This window comes from Cornus florida, unplaced genomic scaffold (genome assembly GCF_030987335.1).
Source record: "Cornus florida cultivar Cherokee Brave unplaced genomic scaffold, ASM3098733v1 CherokeeBrave_3.0.0_Hap2_Chr06, whole genome shotgun sequence".
Taxonomy (NCBI): Eukaryota; Viridiplantae; Streptophyta; class Magnoliopsida; order Cornales; family Cornaceae; genus Cornus; species Cornus florida.
In genome coordinates this window covers 58,583,777-58,602,033 of record NW_026775576.1, presented here as the reverse complement: position 1 = coordinate 58,602,033, position 18,257 = coordinate 58,583,777, and positions in this window count along the sequence as shown.

The window sequence follows — 18,257 nt, the reverse complement described above, 5'->3', positions numbered from 1 at the left end:
CTCCCTTGCTCTCAGCCAACAGATGCTCCAACAAAGATCAATAAAGAGAGAAAAGCTAAAGCCAAAGCCACTGCCAGTCTTCTCAAAGGTACAATCTTTCTTTACTTGTGTATATATATATTTTTAAAAGAACTTTTAATTGAATTTCTCTTACACTTTTTTTTTTTTTTTTTTTTGCAGATTCAGATAGTGGAACTTTATCAGCCTCGCCTAATCCAGAGAACGTTGAGCCCCAAGATGATGAAATTTCCTCAAGTTAACCTCCTCAGCTTACAATAACTGAATCAGTCGTCATCCCTGATGTTCCTCCAGCCCCTCCAAAGGTAAAAGTTTTTATCCATTAACATACGAAGATAATCATATCGGCCCTATTATTAAAATACTTGGCCAATATTGATTTCTAATTCTTGGCCACAACTATTATTGGCCGAGACAAACTTTAATAAAGCTTCCATCTCCAGGGAAAAAGAAAGAAATCAACTGCTCATGGTACTTTAAAAAAAGACAAGATTGAGCAAAAGTAAGAAACATGAAGTAGAAGAAAATCTAGAAAGCCCTCATCCTACAGAAGACGTGGCCGATGATCATGTAATTAATGTGGCTGACGATCCTTCTGATCATTCCTCAGATGAAAAAGAGGTAAAGATAACTGTACTTGAACTTTCCAAACTTTTCAATTAATAACATCCTTAATCTCTTCTCTTTTACAGCAATCTCCTCTTCTTGACTTGGTCTATAGTCCGGTTAGAAATTTCAGCCCTCTGAAGGATTTTCATAATCCCATTGAGGTGCCCTTCAATGTTCAAGTCACTCCTGCTAAGACTTCATCCCAGGGAGATAGCACAGCGGTTCAGCCAGAATTTCCTCCTCTAGTAACTAGTCATCAGCCACTCTTGGTGACAGACATGGCCGAATCATCCAAGGTATTGACTATCTCATGACCCCAAAAATTTTAAGATCTAATCTTTCCTCATTTTGTCAGGTTGTGTATGAGAAAACTCAAATTGTTCCTTTATTTCCTCCACAAAAAGCTCCTGCTTCATCTCTATTGGCCTTGAGCAATTTCTTTAAGGATGTGGTAGCTTCAGTGACCGAAGAGAAAGAAAGTGAATCTTCTGGAGCCACTCCAGTCACTTCAGCCAATATCCCTATACAATCCTTAGAAGAAACCAAAAAATCTTTACTTGAGATCTTGAAAAGAGATGCTGTTGATCTTCCTCAATTTGAAAGTGAGCTCACAGCAGTGCTTTCTACACTCAGCCTGTACTCAGACTTTCCGGTTGATCTTCAAGCCACTATTGCTACCTTTAAAGGCCAACTACCAACTCTGACCGATGATATTTTCCAGGCCAATGAAGCAATCAACCAATTCAACAAGAGTAAGAACAGGAAGGATACCCTTGCTAACCAATTTTTAACTCAAGCTTCCTCCTTTGAAAGAGTGAATACAGAGTTCATCGGCCTTGAGGAAAGAGAACATGTCCTTCAGAAAGAGATCGACCAGATCCATGCTCATAAGGCCATCTTGTCTGCTGAAGCTGCCACATTGCAGTTTGAAGCTCAAGACCTTGCTCATGAGCATGCAAATCTTCGTGGAGAATTACCTCAGTTGGAAGAGTCAAAGAGGCAGGCCATGGTGGCTTTCAATCGGTCCTTAGTTATTTGGGCCAATTTCAAGGAAAAATTTGCAAGCATATGAATCTTTTTATATTAGCTTCCTTTTGTGGCCATCTTAGTGTATGATCTTTAAATGATGTAATCTTTTACACTTCAATGAATAAATGGCCTCCTTTGTTACTCCAAACAAGTATCAACATTTTAGCAAGAAATTTTTTATTAAAATAACCAAATCAGCCTAGAAAAATAGGCCGAATTTTATTACATAAAGGTACACATGGTTAGCCATAAGTACTGGCTAACACTAATTTTCCCTTTCAAAGATTGCCGGTACGTACTTCTTGAGGTACTTGCCATTAATGGGGTAGTCATGTAATCGGCCACTGAAATACTTCAGCCTATATGCTCCTCCACTTAAGACTTGATGGACTAAGTATGGCCCGTCCCATTTTTGGGACCACTTCCCATATTTCCTATCGACTTTACCCACTAGCAAAACAACTCTCCAAACCAAATCTTCTTCAGCAAAAGACTTAGGTTTTACCCTTTTGTTGTAGATCCTCATCACCTTCTTCTTGTGAGCTATGATATGATCCAAAGCATCCCTTCTCACTTCATCCAAATCTTCCAATTCTACCAACATTGCTTGAGTATAATCAGCTGGAGTTAGATTATTTTGAAAAGCAACTCTGGCTGATTTAACCTTCATTTCCATAGGCAGAATAGCATCATGACCATAAGTTAACATGTATGGTGTAACTCCTGTGCCTGTTCTTTTTGAGTTCCTATAGGCCCATAAAGCTTCAGACAAAGTCTCATGCCACCTTCTTGGCTTATCTTTGATCATTTTTTTAATGATCTCTATTAAAATTTTGTTTGAAGATTCGGCCTGGCCATTTGCTTGAGCATAGTATGGCGTAGAGGCTGACATATGAATATTCATGTTGTGGCCGAATTGTAGTACATCAGTTGCCCTAAATACTATTGCATTGTCTGAAACAAGTGTTTCTGGAATCCCAAATCTGTGGATGATGTTTTGTTCCATGAAATTAATCACTGTTTGCTGATCAACCGCTTTGCAAGCCTTGGCCTCAACCCATTTAGTAAAATAATTTGTGGCAACAATCACCCAGTGATGGCCTTCGCTTGATGGTGGATTAATTTTACCAATAAGGTCAAGGCCCCAACCTCTGAATGGCCAAAGTTTGATTATTGGCTGTAATTATTTTGCTGGTACATTTTGAATCGGCCCGTGTCTTTGACAAGCTTGACAACCTTTTGAGTAATCTATGCAATCTTTCCTCATCCTCGGCCAATAATATCCATACCTGCGAATCAGCCATCTCATTTTAATCCCAGCTTGGTGAGCCCCACAGCTGCTCTCATGTACCTCGGCCATAACCTGAAGTGATTCCTCCTTGCTTATGCATTGTAGTAGGAGCCCATCTTCTAACCCTTTTCTGTATAGATCCCCATCTAGAAGCACAAAGTTGATCGCTTTTCTTTTAATACTTCTATCAGCCTTGATGTTTGGATTTCGAAGAAACATTATAAATGGTATCCTCCAGTCATCGTCGGCCAAATCCTCTACATCAATTGTCCAAGTATTAAACAACATAGTATTTCTCAATTCGGCCGATGGCAAAGATCTTTGTGTTATCTTTATCAACTGATCTTCTATTCCGGCTGGTACTCTTATTCCAGAGGCTGTTTGGGCCATGCTGTTGGCCTCCTTATTCTGCCCTCTCGGCCAGAACTTAAGTTGAACATTATCAAATTGATTGATTAATGAAGTGGCCAGAGAATGAAACGGCCTTAATTGCCAACTTAGGCACTTAAAATCTTCAGAAATTTGGCTAAGAACTAAGTTTGAATCTCCCAAAATCTTTACATCTCTAACAGCCATTTCAATTAAAATCTCCAGGCCGATTATAAGCGCTTCATATTCGGCCTGATTATTTGAACATTTAAAATCTAAAAAGAAAGAGAATGAAGCCTTTCTGCCAGCTGGCGAAATAATAACAATACCTGCTCCTGCTCCATCAGCTGTGCTTGATCCATCAAACATCAAGATCCAAGGAGTTAAGAATATAGCTGATGACTCCAATTCATCATAAACCCATGGATCAATATCAATTGAAGGATGATCGGCCAAAAAATCAGCCAGAACCCTTCCTTTTACTGATTTTTGTGGGACGTAGATAAAATTGAATTCCATCAAAGCCAAAGCCCACTTACCTATTCGGCCAGTGATCAATGGCCTTGATAGCATATACTTGATCACTTTAGTCTGACAAAGAATGTAAACATCAACAGGCCGCATGTATACTCTCAACTTCATGGCCGAATAGTACAAAGATAAACAAACCTTCTCAATTGAGGAATATCTGCATTCTACATCAGTTAGTACTCTACTCAGGTAGTAGACAGCCTGCTCCTTTCCATGTTCATTGTCTTGTGCGAGCAGACTACCAATTGATTCTTCTGCGGCCGATAAATAAAGCTTCAACGACCACTTTTTTCTTGGAGGCATTACAACCGGGGGGTTTGCCAAATACTCTTTTATTTTGTCAAAGGCCTTCTGATGGGATTCGTCCCAATGAAATTTCTCATGTGAATTTAATTTCACTAAAGTCGAAAAGACATGCACTCGGCCAGCATGGTTAGAAATAAATCTTCTAAGAAAACCTACCTGGCCGAGGAACCTTTGCACTTGTTTTTTGTTGGCTGGGGCCCTAGCATTTAAATAGCTTTGACCTTGTTCTGATCAACTTCAATACCTCGTTTGTGTACCAAGAACCCCAAGAAATTCCCGGCTGAAACTCCAAATGCACACTTCAATGGGTTCATTTTCAATTTGTGAATCCTCATCCTTTCAAAGGCCATTTTCAAGTGTTCCAAATGCTGTCTCTTGGCCGATGATTTCACAACTACATCATCTATATAAATTTCCATGAATCGACTAATCATGTCATGAAAGATAGAATTCATTGCCCTTTGATAAGTAGCCCCAGCATTTTTTAGGCCAAATGGCATCATAATCCACTCAAAAGTACCAATTGACCCAGGACATCTAAAAGCCGTTTTATGAATATCTTCCTCGGCTAAATAGATTTGATTATAACCTGAATGGCCGTCCATAAAAGATAATATTTCACGCTTAGCGGCCGAATCAATAAGTTGATCGGCCACAGGCATTGGATATTCATCTTTTGGAGTGGCATTATTTAAATTGCGAAAATCCACACAAACTCTAAGTTTGCCATTCTTCTTCATTACTGGAACAACATTAGACAGCCATTCAACATACCTAACTGTTCAAATAAATCCTGCCTTAAGAAGTCTCTCAATTTCTTCTTTAATTTTGAGCATTACTTCCGAAGACATCCTTCTTGGTGGTTGTTTATATGGCTAAAAATCTTTCTTGATCGGTAATCTATGTTCTACCAATTTTCTAGACAGGCCAGGCATCTCTTCATAACTCCAAGCAAAACAATCCTTATATTCATTTAATAATTTAATTAAATCGGCCTGGAATTTAGGCTTAAGCAAAGCATTAACAAATAATGGCCGATTATCCTTTTTAGTACCAACATTTATTTCCAATAAAGGATCTTGCACCTCTGCTTTATTATCTTCCATCCTGGAAGGGGCTGACTCCAAATCTTCAAGTTGGATTGCATCCAGCTTTTTGAAACCTTCTTCAATTATATCGGCCGTGCTGGCCGATACCTCTTCATATAGCTGTTCTTCTCTGGCGAATCTCTTCTCAGCCAGATATGCTTTTAGTCTTATGCAAGCGGCCCTGAAAGCTTGCCGCTTCTTTTCTTCATTGGTTTTGTGATCCATCAGTAACATCTTCAATGTCCTTGATGGTCGACCTCAAAATATCAATTTTCGGCCGAGCTGCTTCTGACAATAATTCTTTAATATCAGCATTCATTAAATTCTTCTTCATTGTTGCCGCTGCTGGTCGTCCCATCCTGTTAATGCCAACAAATTTGATAGGTACAATAGTTTCATCATAAAGTGCAGCCTCAGCCGAATACACCTTAGCTATAAAGGGTTTGTTATCGGCCTCAACAATTTTTACCTCATTTCCATCCCAAAAAATCAACATTTGATGCAAGGTTGATGGGATGCACATGTTAGGATGAATCCAATCTCGGCCTAAAAGGAGATTATAGGCCGCGGTTGAATCAATGATAAAGAAAGCCGTAAAGGATGTCTTCCCGCCAATAGTAATTTCCAAAGGTAGAATACCTTTAGTGTTACTAGATGCTCCATTAAAACCACTGATGGCCACGTCGGTTGGAACTACATCGTCCATGGTTTTACCCAATTTCTTCAAAGTAGTTGCTGGAATGACATTCACCACCGAACCATTGTCAACCAAAACCCTATTGATTGGCTTACCCTCAACCCATACTTTAACATACAACGGCCTCAACTGCTGTGTCATGGACAAAGGTGGTTTTTCGAAAATGATTTTATTGGCCTTAGATGGCTGATCCTGAGAGATCAATCCTATCCCGGCCGATGAACTTGTCGAATCGTTCTTAATTTCTGAAGATTCAGCCATTTCCTCCTGCTTGGCTGACTCAACATCCCTGTTCATCGTTGGTTCTATCCTTGCTTTAAACACAGAAGGCAAAACAAATACCATGTTACAATTTACCTCATCCGGGAGAGAATCAAAACGAATTCTGTACTTGGCCGCATGCTTTGGATCCTGGTCTGGCTGATCATCTTTTTCTTCATAAAAGCATGCCTTATTCTTAAAGGATGTAGCGACCTCCATGTCTTCAGCCACCATTGGTTCATTTTTTCTTTCTAGTTGATCATGGTCGATCTTGTCTTCTTACCTTTTGAGTTCTGCATTTTTTCTTTGCATCCTCCTTTTTTGAGTACGTGTAGGAGGTTGCTTAGGAAACTTTGGGTGACTTACTCGAGTCCATCTGCCATGGTCAACCAAAGGAGGTCTAACCGTTCTTACACGGCTAGATTCTTCTCCTTTTTGAACCCATATTTTTGACTGAATTGTTGGTTTCCTTTTGAAACTAGGATAAAAATGTTGTTCTGGCAGGACTCTATCGGCCACCGATGACCGAATGATTTTCACTGCCCTCGGCCCATTTTCTCTAAATATTAATCGATTGATTTCTTCGTGATTCTGTCTAGGCTGATGGCCTAACCTTTCATGGACACTGCGCTTTCTGGTTAATTGGAAATAGCCCCTCTTGTCTGAGTCATTCCTTCGGCCATTGCAATTTGGACAACAACCATGGTTGATGAGGGCAATTTGAGCTTCTCTTAACTGAATTTCCAAGTCCTTAACTTTTTGCTCATCATTATTGGCCGATGAACTACCAAGAACTTTTGGTAATCTTTCCTGTCTACCATTATCAGCGGCTTTTTCAGTTGCCAGGCTGATTACATTGGTACTGACAATATTAGGAAATGGATTGCCATCGACCCCCATTACATCTGGCTTCTTTTCAGGGAATTTCAATACACCTTCATCGATAGATTTCTGCAATACATTTCTAAATACATAACAATTGTTAGTACTATGATTCCATGAATTATGAAATTTGCAGAACTCTCTTCCTTTTAAATCATTGGTCGATGGTATATTGTGTCCTTTTGGCAAAACGATTTGTTTGTCGGCCAACAAATGATCAAAAATTTGTTCTGTTTTGGCCAGATCAAACGTATAAACCTTACCAGTATTAGCCGTACCCTTCCTGGCCGATGAAGTCGATGGTTGAGTACCACTGGTGGATACATTTGGTTTTGTTAAAGCGTCACATACATAAGGCTTCTTTAGAATGACTTCGGTTAAATTAGCTTCAAAATCTTCCTCTTCAACCACATCAGTTGAATAAACTTCATAGTTGGGGTCCCTATAGTACGTACCTTTAGAGGAATATTTTCATTCTTTCTCCTCTTTGAGAACCAACTCATACCTGGTAGCTTTCTCGGCCAGGTCATACATGTCACGAAATGGAACTCCTTCAAACCTCTTTCGAAGTTCAAAATCAAGGCCGTTCAAAGCTAAACGAATGTACTCCTGTTCTGGAAGAGGTACACGACATCTTAACCTTGCTCTCCTGAATCTTGCAATGAATGTCTTGACTGATTCACTAGGTAATTGACTTAGACTGGATAAATCGACCAGAGTAGGTTCTGTCTCCGTACGGTAGAACTGATTGTGGAATAATTCCTCCATCTGTGTCCAATTAAAAATAGAGTTAGGAGGTAGACGAATATACCATGAAAAAGCTGCCTCTGTCAAAGAGTTAGGAAAAAGTCTCAATTTCAACCACGGGCTAACACTGGCCTCTCCACATTGAACCGTGAATTGGCCAATGTGTTCCACGGTCGATTGATTCCCCTCTCCACTAAAGGTTACAAAATCAGGGACTTTATATCCTCTAGGGAACTCAACTTGGTCTACTACTTCTGGATAAGGAGTTCTATAAATTGGTCGGCCGGCACCTCTAAGTTCCAGGCCATATTCTTCTGTGAGTAAATCAGCTAATTGTCTTCTAACTAACATGACTTAAGGTGGCTGATTTAATATTGGTGGTACCTGATTAAAAACTGGCGGCTGATTAGCCATTGGTTGATAGCAATTCGGCCAATCATGTGGCTGATTAGCCATATTCTGCCCCCCGAGCCCTACCTGTGGCGGTACATGAGTATACAGTGGGTTCGGTGGCCTCCACCTGATCTGATTGCCCCCTGAGTTCAAAGGCATCCGAGGAGGTTTGGTGGAATTACCTGTGGCCGCGAACCTGCTACTGGTGGCTGATTAGAACCTGCCAACGTAGGCTGAGGATAGCTTTCTGCCCAGGTGAGTAGCGTATGAACCGGCTGACTTGATGTTGCACCTGGTTGGAGTGTCACTACTGGTGGCCATGGCTGTGATGTTTCAATGGCCCTCTCTGGCTGAGCAGCTTGTGATAGATTCGGCTGAGAAGCCGATTCCTGATTGTTGGAGCTGCTAGCTTGAGTCGGCTTGTTCAAAATAAAGGCTGAGAGTTGGGACATATTTTTATGCAAGTCATTGTAGCGTGCTCCCATCCTTCCCATTGCATCTACCAAGGAGCTAACCTGTGCTTGAAGTACAGCTAACTCATCAGTAGGACTTGCTGCAGAGTTCTCAGCCTGTACTGGCTGATCATCTTCCTTCAAATCTTCATCAGTAGCCACGGCCTTAGAATTTTTTGTGGGCCGCGGCATATTTGCCTCTTTTATAACACTTTAGTAGTGGTCCCACCGGGCGTGCCAAAACGTGTTCGCGGGGTTTTTGTTCCCTACGCCAGTCGATGGACTCTTCGCGGGCGTGCCAGAGTATTTGTACAAAATACCCAAAATATGTAATTTAACACCAGCCTATCCCTTTTTCCGATGGCTGACTCTCAGGCGATTGTGTGGGAGAGAGACTAGTAAGAACTCCCAGCAAGGTTCTTTTATGCCTTGTTTGTAGCAAGGACTTTTTAGAGTGTCTAAAGAAATGCAACGGCTGATGAATGTTTGAATGGATGGAATGGCCGAGTGAAGACAGATGGCGAGAACTTAATCAATCGCCATCAGCCAAACACAATGGCAAGAATTTAATCGATCGCCACCAGCCAAACACAATGGCAAGAATTTAATCGATCGCCACTGAAACGTGATAGCAAGAATTTAATCAATTGCCATCAGCCAAGTAATGACAAGAATTTAATCAATTGTCACTACGATTCAATGGCAAGAATTTAATCAATTGCCATTGAATTCAAAGCCTAACTAAAATTGCGTAATTAAAATTGGCATAATTGAAATTGAAAGAAAGTAAATGGCTGAATCGAAATAGTTGACGATGATCTAATCAATTGCCATTAAATTGAAATAAAGAAATTGATAGGAAAATGACGTAGAGTCAATTGAAAACATTTTTAGTTGAAATGCATGTTTTGTTGTGGTACTGGATAAGTTAGAAATGGAATACAATACTTCTATTTATAGAAGTTCTAAAACCAACTAATTTCTAATTATTTCTTGCTAAAATCTCTCTTGCTTCAATCATTTTCTTTTGAAATTCAAACTGAGCTACGGCCCAACATTCCTCGCCTTCAATATCGATGCTCCAGTTTCAATGGGAAAGTCTTTACTGAAATCTCTCTTTTCCTTGATTTGCTTTACTTTGTTGCTGAAAATAAGTCGTACTCCAGTAGTCTTTCACGTCTCTTCTCCTCTTGTTTCGTCTTGCTTCAAATAGAATACCTTTGTTGAAGAAAATATTGATTGCTAAGAAGTCGGTAGAAAGCTGCGGGAAGATTGCTAGTAAGTTGCTGATTTTTAGCAACTTCTTTCTTCAAGCTTGACTGAAATATTTCCCTTAAATGGCTGGAAACCATTTATAGCCTTGACCCATACACTCGCGTGGCTGCCCCTTCCTTTTGAATTTCATTTCCATAAGGATTCAATTTCCTTTCTTATAACAAAATCCCTATTTTATTGGAACTTAATTATGTCACCTTAGCCAACTTCTCCCAATGTTCTATTTCTAATGAAATTTCCTTTTGAAATTAACACAAGTCTCGGTTGTTTAGTAACAACCCTTTTGGTGAGGTGGCTGAATATATAGATATCTTCCTAAATCTTCTCCTACTATTTCTCCATTGGCCGACCATTCTTAGACATGCTTAACACTTATCGGCTTCCCATTGGTCCATGTCGCTGCTGAAGTGGCTGCCAAGTTTTGGTGCCAACACAGGATAACACAAAAAGATGATTTCAACGTCAATACAGCAGCCAAGTAGAAAGCGGTTGAACCTCCGCCTCCTCCTCCTTCAAGTGGTGCCTATAGAATGTTTTATTTTTCAAGTTGAAGAAACCCAAATCATTAGACACAAATTCGTCGGCTTTTTCCACGGATTCGTGAGTGAAGTAAATGGAATTGGGGATGAACGTCCCAGTAGGGAAATCACGGGTAGAGAGAGACTGACAGTGATTTGGACCAACAAACAATACTTGATCATCACCTAATTCTGGCACATAAACCTATTCCTTCGTTCACAAAGTCGAACTTGTGCACATCAAATGCAACCGTCTTGCTACGAACAGTCTCAGAACCGTTGCTACGAACAACCTTAGAACCGTACCTGTTAACCATTAACAGTTCCCCTGAAGACTGCTAGATATGTTCTGGGATGAGAACATTTCACAACCCTTTTTACAACTCCAATATCGGGGGGGGGGGGGGGGGGTGGTGTTAAGGATCTTCAGTTAACAAAGTGCACTTCGGAGATGCAGGATTCCGAAGATCCCATGCTTCTAAAGCAATATCGCGATAAGTATAAAATATTTGGTGCTCACTCAAGTATACCACGTCTCTGTAGGGTCCCGGCAGTAAGGCAGTCCATGAAAAGTCCCTAATCCTGCAGAAAGCGAGTTGGTTACCTAGAATCGCCATCACTGTACAATTGTCGCTGGAATAGCCATGGCCATATGGAGGGGGTGAGGAAAAAGCTATCTTTTCAAACAAATCTCGACATAGGTGTTCAGACGAGACTGGCGAAATCTGCTGTGGAATGGTGAATTCCGTAGTAATAGAGGAGGTGGTGGTGGAGTTTTTGCAGTGGCGGAGAGATGAAATGACACAAGGAAGAGTCTCAACTGGAGGAAGGGGGATGTAAGGGAAAGAGTGATCCATGATTAATGGGTTGTAGAGGTAGATGGAAGCGTTGCGAGGGTGAATAAATGCTAACCAACCATGAGAGGAACCAAAGCAAATGGCATCGTCTGTTGGAAGAAACTCCCTCTGCCATGGAAGGGGAACATTCTTCGTCTTCTTCATCTTCTTCTTCAATACTAATTTCTTTCCTGCAACACTCAACAAGTCATAATAATCATTATTAGTACTAGTACTATTGTACTCTTCCTCTTCCTCTTTCTCAAGCATTTTAGCAGTGTTAAGCTTGACAAAGGACACTTCTTTCTCGCCCTCAGCTAACAATAAGCCAGAAGGTACCATCAAACACGGTGGCATCCCATTGTTTGGCAATAGGATTCCTTTTCCTTCCGTCGCCGGATGAGGCATCGTCGAAGACGAAAAGCTAACAGATGATCTCCCAAAGCCTTCTCCGAGAGAAAGGAGGGATCCAAGCGATGACGATGAAATTGATCTAGCCGCCGATGCTGACAAGGATCCGATTCCATTAAGAGAAGTCAGACCAACACTACCGGAGGAGGAGGCTTTAAAAAATCTCGCTGGATTCGTCGGCCTACATCGTGGAAAGTTGCCGCAGCCGCTTCTATGTAAGAAATCATTTTCCCTAACCCTAACCCTAACGTTGTGACTTATTTATACACACACAGTTACACACAGCACCGCACTCTTCTGAGGCCCAGCCGCCCAGGCCCGGCTCGAGTATAACCTATGTTTATTGGAAAATGGTAATGTACGACAATTTAATACCCGACTCCGGACCGACTGACGTGGAAAGAAAAATTTAGTGGGACACTTCCAAACCCTCTTACCTCCTCCGCCATCTCATTCACTCTATCACTTGAAAATTCAAAAGCTGAAGCAATTAGGGCTGAAAAATAAGATTTATAGGAAATGGAAACAAAATCAGACCCATTTTGTTTCACATACCAAACAATGAAAAAAAAAGAAAAACAAAATCCATTAAAAAATCATAAAATATAGGCAAAATTGGAAAAAAAAACTTTCTGAACAATACACCCTGAACTATTTGCAGTTACAAATCGAACCTTCATCTATACTAACATTGCAAAAAAGACCCTCTCAGTCGCTGGATCACATTTTTCGACGCCCAGAGGGTCAAAATTACCATAATATCCTTTGAGGGCTATATTGCAACTAACCAATATTTTTTATTTTATTTTTTATGATTTGACCTAATAATGTTAAACAATATCAATAATAAATATCATTATTATTGATATTGTTTAACATTATTAGGTCAAATCGTGTTAAAAAAAAAAAAAAAAATCTGAACTATTGGTTAGTTGCAATATAGCCCATGGGTATTGTACATTTATGATATTTTACAATTTTTATATAAATTAGTAAGTGAGGGTATTTTGGTAATTTTGACCCTCTGGGCACTGAAAAATGTGGTCCGGAGACCGGGAGGGTCTTTTTTGCAACGTTAGTGTAGATGGTTCGATTTGCAATCTCAGATAGTTCAGGAGGGTTTTTTTTTATTTTTGGTGATAGTTGAGGAGTTGTTTTGCACTTTTGCCTAACATATATTACATAAATTAATATTCACATCAACGAACATACATCTATTTGTGTTTGCTGTAATTCCTTATTTTGTTGGTTTGTTCTTCAGGAGTGTTATTCCATGATGCTCTTTCAATTTGCTCTGTTTTTTCCTTTGGTTATTTTGCTTTGTAATGGTCTGGTTTTTCCAGTTTGCTATGTTGTTGGTGGTTTCCTCCATGTGTTTGTAGATTTTGGTTTATATTCATGGAAGTTCACGGAAAAAGAAAAACAGAAAAAATATATGCCATAGATACAAAATTTTACCTTAAAATGACTTCCACAATCATTTGAATAGTGAACAAAGGAGCTTGTCCCACATTGGATCCGGATGGGAAAAGAAGTCAGACCAACACTACCAGAGGAGGAGGAGGCTTTAAAAAATCGCTAGATTCGTCGACCTACAACGACGTAATCGGTGAAAAGTTATAGCTACCGCAGATCTGGTATCTACCGCAACTGCTTCTATACAAGAATATATCATTTTTACTCCCTATTCCTTACTCCTAACCCTAACCTCAACCCTAACCCTGTGACTTATTTATACACACACATGCATCGCGCTCTTCTGAGGCCCAGCCGCCCAGGCTCGGCTCGACTATGACCAAACAAAGGAATGGTTGAAATGGGCATTCCATTCCATTCCATTCCTGCACACCAATTGTAATGTTTCCAAATTTTCTTATTTTTTGGGATTTTTTCAAATTTTTGGGTTTATTTTCGTCTTGTGTCGTTTTGCGTGCCAGGTCTATTTGAGAGTTAGTTTGGGCACTTCCTTGAGTTTAGGACTCTTGGAAATGCATTGGTTGTCATTTTGGCATTTTTTTCATTCTTCGGGCCCGGAGGTCCCATGTGGGACCAGGGTTGTGGTGTACAGGGATTGTGTTTTGGGTTCATTGCATTTCATGCATGTCTAATTGATATACATTTGTGTGGTGACATGTTTATTTTGTGGATGTAAATTGGTTAGTGTGTGTGTGTGTGTGTATATATATTTATAAAGTTTAATGTTAAATGATATTTAGTGGCGTGGGACCCGCCATTACACCTTATCAATTAAAATGAGCACAAGGTCATTAACTGACCTTAACCTTTCTCTTTTCAGCTCGTTAGTCTCTCACACCATTGTATCATTTTCTTTTATTTTATTTTTTTTCCCCCTCCATTTAAGCCTAGATTTATGCTTTATCTTTGAGAATTTGATCTTGCCACTTAAAGCAAAGTTGATGAGCTCATCGAGACCTTCGTTTTGATCGAAGCAATTTATAGTTTGGAGTATTTTTGAAATTTCAAATTTTGGAGCTTTTTGGAGCTTTCTTCAATTGGTTGAGGTAGTAGTTTCTAATACTCACAATCTTTGATTTTTGTGAATTACCCTCCTTTAATTTGGTTCTAGTATGCTTTAAATTATATAAAATTATTTATGGTTATGTGAGTTTCATGTACTAGATATGATATTTGTATGTTATCTGCAAAATTGAATTCCTATACATGCTTAATCGAGTTATATGAAAGAACTTGTTAAATTCTAAGTGTCATATGCTTGTATTGCTTATGTGCTATGACTATGAGATTAATTATGTGAAATTTAGTGTGTAATTTATTCTCTAAGCATGCAAGCATGATGTATATATATGAGATGTATAGAAATTGTATATTTGATATGACTTAAAAGGCATGAACATTCACGCATATCATTGGGTAAAAAAAAGGGGGGAAAATATTTTGAAAAACAAGAAAATCATTTTGGGGAAATGTTTTGAAAATGGATTGCGAAAACCTGGGCACCTAGGAGTTGCCTAGTGATCCGTGGCGTTATTGTGATCTAGAGGGAACTAGGGATAGACCCTAGCGTGGAGCTACCTAGGCCCAGAACGACGCCATGAAGGTGCCATGTGGTCCAGGATAGCAAGCCAATCCTTCCCTTGTAGTGCCATAGAGTTGCTATGGGTCGGGTTGCATTAACGGTTTGGAACGGTGAAACAAAATTGTTTTGGAAAAATGGGGAGCGACATTGGCATGACAGTGCACTTCATTGGCATATATAGTGTATTTGTGATTGGATTACAATTATATATATATATTTCTTGTTGTGGTTGTTGATGTGCATTCCCTATGGCATGATCCCGTCTACTTTTTACCTATGCTTTGCGTGGATTCACGTGGTCATTAAGAGGTATGTCTTAAACACCACCTATTGAGCGGCTGGCTGACCCCATTACTTTAATATTTTCAGGACATGGGAAAGAGGTGACGGATGACGATCCACCATAAGTTTAGACGGGATTGGAGATCTATATTTTGCTATTTTTGTATTAGAACTTTAATATTTTGTAAATGTAACCTTGACTATTTTGTAAAACTTTAGTATAATTTGTATAATGTTGTAAATTATAGACTTTTAATTTCAGCTATATTTCATGGACTGTAACTTGATGTAACTAAAATGCGTTTTTTGTAAAGGATTATAGGACTAGGTAGTGGACTGGTGTTTCCAGGTTTTGAATGAATTGGAGGAACGGGACTCTTTTTTTTATGTGTTGTTGATTTTGGAAATATTGTATATTATTTGTACTGCATGTTGGGACAGGTGAGTAGATCAGTCTTATGGCCCCAAGTGAGGCCATTACATTTCATATGTATTACAACAGGTTGTTGTAGGACTCTTTTCTGCAGAGGTCATGCTGAATTTTTAGTACCGTCAACTAATATCTTTTTGGGTCATTACAAATTTGATATCAGAGCGATGGTTTGAATACTATTAGGACGGCGGGTAGAGGCCTACCTAGGATTGCATAGGAAGTTGAATTGCATGCTTATATGTTTATGTGTTGAAGTGTTTAAATGTTTGAAAAGCATGCCTATATACTTAATTGCTTTTGTGATTACATGCTAAATCTTTAAAGTTAATGTATATTATTATCATGATCATGTTCATCATTAGTTGGGTATTCTGGGAGTATGGATAGTGTTTAAGTGTTGTCATTTCATATCAAGTCATTCGCGTGAGGACTTCGTTCTCGTGTGTTTTTTGTTACGTGATTTGGTCCCACCTAGAAGGGGACAAGTGAGGAGGACTGTTGAGCCACCTACTCAAGTGGGCGAAGACCAAGCTAGGCTGGCCTTACATGCGGTCTTTCAGGATGTACTACGGGCTACAGTGGTGTCATCGTCACAAGTTGTGCCACAGCAGGCACCACCACAAGAGAAGAATGAGTCAGAGAAGACTTTTGACCACATTGCTAAATTTGTGAAATTGGTGTCGACTTTGTTTAAGGGCGGTCCAGATCCGCTTGTTATGGATAGTTTTATGGACAGGATGAAGAAGCATCTTAATGCTATGGATTTGGTGTTGGACAGGTTGAAGATTATATTGGCTACCTACAACTTTACAGGGGATGCAGAGATTTGGTGGAAGACCATCTATCACACTCATAATGTGAACACCATTACCTGTGATATATTTAAGAAACTCTATTATGAGAAGTACTTTCCGGCACCTAAGAAGAGAGAGTTGAAGATAACATTTGATGGTCTTAAGCAAAGGAACATGATGGTTACGGAGTATGAGAACAAGTTTACATCCCTTTTTAGATTTGCACCTGGAATAACAAATAATGAAGAAGAAAAGACCTTGAAATTTGTTAATGGCCTTGATCTCACTATTAGGCCAATTGTAGCCGCCGCGGAGTTGACAGAGTATGCGAAAGCGGTGAGGAAAGCCTTAGTGGTTGAGGTGAAAAGCAAGGATAGACAGGCTATCAAGGAGTCTTACAAGCACTACTGGAGTGTGGGTGCTACTTTCGGGAGCTAATAACATAAAAGACAGAAGAATGAGCCGTCAAGGTTCCGGGGACAACAGTCAGCCAGATCTGCACCTGCAGCCTCAGTGTCTATTGGGTCTTCTAGATCGAATATTACTTGTTTTAAATGCGGGCAGCCGGGACATTACAAGTCCCGGTGCACTTAGGCTCAGGTGGTTTATTTCAGATGTGGGAAGTTGGGGCACCACAAGTCCCAGTGCACTTAGGTTTAAGTGGCGTCAGGTGGATGTTTTGGGTATGGCCAGCAGGGCCATATGGTGAGGGATTGTCCATAGCGGGGCAGTGATTCTAACAGGAGTGGAGGTTCATAGTACAGGCAGACGCAATCTGCCAAAGTTCAATCAGGGTTTCGATTACCACCACTGTAGGTGCAAAATTTCGCTCAACCAATAATGATTGAGAAAAATAAAACAACTCACTCAAAAAGCAATAAAAATAAATAAGAACAGTATATAGAGAAGCGAAGAATTGCTTGATTCTTTTATTAGAGGTCTGGGCCTCTATTTATAAGAAATACAGTGGTGGAATTTTGGTAGGATTCGCATGGCTTATCCTCCAATTCATTCCATATATGATTTTCCTTACATCTATAATCCTTTCCTTTCTACAATTCTTTCTATGTTGAATTTTCCTTGTATAGAACTTGCTCTCTTTTGTGATTCCTTGGCCTAACAGGACATGACTTCCTTTTATCAAGGTTGGGCCGAACGTGGGCTGGCCCTGCTGACTCGGCTGATGGGCTTGGATCTTCCTATTAGTACAACGGGCTGTCGCTGCCTGGACTCAGAAGCTGGGCCAGGTGATTCTGGTCTGCGATCGATGTGGGGGTCGAGGCCTTGTCTAGGCTTGTTCTAGACTGGGCTGATCCAATTTGGGCTTGGTGCCGATTGGGCTATTGTGGTATCTGAATCAATTTTGTAATGTGATGACGTGGATGATGATTATTGGAAGGGGGGATTTTTTCCCTCCACAACCACCACCTCAGCCATCTCAGCCAGTTATGACAACTCAAATTTCTTGACCGGGCAGGGGAGCCCAGTCTAGTGTTCCTACTCAGCAATCTGGTTATCAGGTCAGTGGTTCTCAGGGGCAGAGGACCCAGGTGTGTGTATGCAATCACTCAAGTTGAGCCATCATCCAGTCCTTCAGTTGTTAGGGGTATGTTTCGTGTGTCGCACTCATGGGTTAGAGTGTTGTTTGATTCTGGTGCTTCGTACTCCTTCATTGCGTCATCATTTGCACGAGAATTGGGGTTGGAGGGACCACTTTGTGTTAGCATGCCTGTCGGGGGTTCAGTCACTCTTGGTAGAGTTTGTTGGGGTTGTTCCATTACCATTGTCGAATGGTTACTTGAGTTGGATCTTATCCTTCTCGAGATGACAGGGTTTGACGCCATTTTTGGGATGGATTGGTTGTCGTCCTTCAGAGATGTTATTGATTGTTTCAGGGGTAGAGTATCAGTGTGTACCCCGAATAGGGATTATTTTTGCTTCGTGGGAGATCAGAGTGATTCCCTCGTTCTTTCGTTT